The sequence below is a fragment of the Hyla sarda genome, chromosome 2, assembly GCF_029499605.1.
Source record: "Hyla sarda isolate aHylSar1 chromosome 2, aHylSar1.hap1, whole genome shotgun sequence".
In the NCBI taxonomy this organism is placed as follows: Eukaryota; Metazoa; Chordata; class Amphibia; order Anura; family Hylidae; genus Hyla; species Hyla sarda.
The window spans coordinates 501,696,425-501,698,924 of NC_079190.1; positions in this window are offsets into that span (position 1 = coordinate 501,696,425).

Genomic DNA, 2,500 nt, shown 5'->3' on the forward strand with positions numbered 1-2,500 from the left:
GAGCCTGCCCACGTTTCCGGGCCAGGGTGCACTCTCCCGGGTACGCCCGTCCGGGAGGCCCCCGGCGAGACCTCCAGGGGACTGTCCAAAGTCCCCCGGGCCCGATTCTCCGCAGGGGGACGAGCCGGCCCTCGTACCTGGGTCAGGGTGCACTCTTCTTGGGTACGCCCGTCCGGGAGGCCCCCGGCGAGACCTCCAGGGGACTGTCCAAAGTCCCCTGGGCCCGGTTCTCTGCAGGGGGACGAGCCGGCCCTCGTACCCGGGTCAGGGTGCACTCTTCTTGGGTACGCCCTTTCGGGAGGCCCCCGGCGAGACCTCCAGGGGACTGTCCAAAGTCCCCTGGGCCCGGTTCTCCACAGGGGAATGAGGCAGGGCGCATGCCCGGGCCTCGGTGCGCCTTCCCCGGGCAAGTGCTCCGGGGAAGGCTTTGTTTAAAACTTTTGAGTTCGGAGGGCCAGTCTCGCATGGTAGAGCAAGGTTGCCCTGAGCATAAAAATTAGAAAAAAGTGAAAAAAAGCCCCATTTCCGCAGAGGGGGACGAGGTGGTCAGACTACTCGAGGAGGGCGCACCATCGCCGGGTAGACCCCCGCGGAAGGTCCCCGGTGAGGCTTCCGGTGGTAGTCGTGAATAAATAAAAATACAAAGTCTCACACGGGGGGGGGGGGGGGTCGGAAGACTACCCGAAAAGGGTGCACCGTCCCCGGGCAGGGCCTCTGGAAGGGTCCCCTGACAGACCCCCACGCCTGACGATTATCCCGAAACCGAGAACCGCTATGAGATCGGATTTGAATGCCGAATCCGCCTCGCAGTTCCACGAGCTGGGCATGTCTGAGTGGTACGCGTTCATAAACTCGTGTGGCAGCATCGCGACTGGGGACCTTAGAACGGCCACCTGCCTGGGGATAGCAGGAGAGCAAGCCGCCCGGCCGCTCTCCCAGGGTATGCCAGGGCCGAGCGCGGGCTCCCCTGTGGACGAACCTCCGATTTCGGCTGGTTCACGTACCCAACCCGGGGCAGGGGGAGAACCAGGGCGGGAGGCGCGGGTCCCTGTACCCAGGCAGGGCGTGCCGTCCTTGGGCACAAGATCGGTGATGCGTACCCCTGACGAATGTCAAAGTCCCGGTTGTCGGCCAGGGGTAGTGCGGGTCCCTGTGCCCAGGCAGGTCAACCGAACCCGGGCAAGGCCTCTGGAAGTGTCCCCTGACAGACCTCCACGCCTGACGATTATCCCAAAACCGAGAACCGCTATGAGATCGGATTTGAAAGCTGAATCCAGGCGACAGTTCCACGAGCTGGGCATGAGAGAGTGGCACGCGTTCATAAAACTGTATCGCAGCATCGCGACTGGGTACCTTCGAACAGCCACCTGACTCGGAGTAGCAGGAGAGTGAGCCGCCCGGCCGCCCTCCCAGGGTATGCCAGGGCCGAGCGCGGGCTCCCCTGGGGATGAACCTCCGGTTTCCAGTGGGCTAACGTACCCGACCCGGGGTACCAGGGCGGGAGGCGCGGGTCCCTGTACCCAGGCAGGGCGCGCCGTCCTTGGGCACAAGATCGATGATGCGGACCCCTGACGAATGTCAAAGTCCCGGTTGTCAGCCCGGGGGAGGTGCGGGTCCCTGTGCCCAGGCAGGGTGCACCGAACCCGGGCAAGGCCTCTGGAAGTGTCCCCCGACAGACCTCCACGCCTGACGATTATCCCGAAACCGAGAACCGCTATGAGATCGTATTTGAAATCTGAATCCAGGCGACAGTTCCACGAGCTGGGCATGATAGAGTGGCACACGCCCATAAAACTGTATCACAGACAGACGACTGGGGACCGCAGAACAGCCACCAGCCCCGGAGTAGCAGGAGAGCGAGCCCCCCGGCCGCCCTCCCAGGGTACGCCAGGGCCAAGCGCGGGCTCCCCTGGGGATGAACCTCCGGTTTCCGGCGGGCTCACGTACCCGACCCGGGGTACCAGGGCAGGAGGCGCGGGTCCCTCTACCCAGGCAAGGCGTGCCGTCCTTGGGCGCAAGATCGGTGATGCGGACCCCTGACGAATGTCAAAGTCCCGGTTGTCAGCCCGGGGGAGGTGCGGGTCCCTGTGCCCAGGCAGGGTGCACCGAACCCGGGCAAGGCCTCTGGAAGTGTCCCCGGACAGAACTCCACGCCTGACGATTATCCCGAGACCGAGAACAACTATGAGATCGGATTTGAAATCTGAATCCAGGCGACAGTTCCACGAGCTGGGTATGTCGGAGTGGTATGTGTTCATAAAAGTGTATCGCAGCATCACGACCGGGTACCTTCGAACGGCTACCTGTGCCAGAGAGCTGGGACGTCGAGCGAGTCGAGCAACTTCGGCAGGCAGTCCGCTGAGGTTCCCCGGACCCCGGGGTGATGCGCGCGCGGCCTACCCTCTCTTCGGACCGGAGGGGCGGAGCTAAGGGCATATTTCCGTGTTTTCCCCCGTGTAAGGTCCCCCGATCGATCAAGCGAGGCGCGATTCGGCGGGGA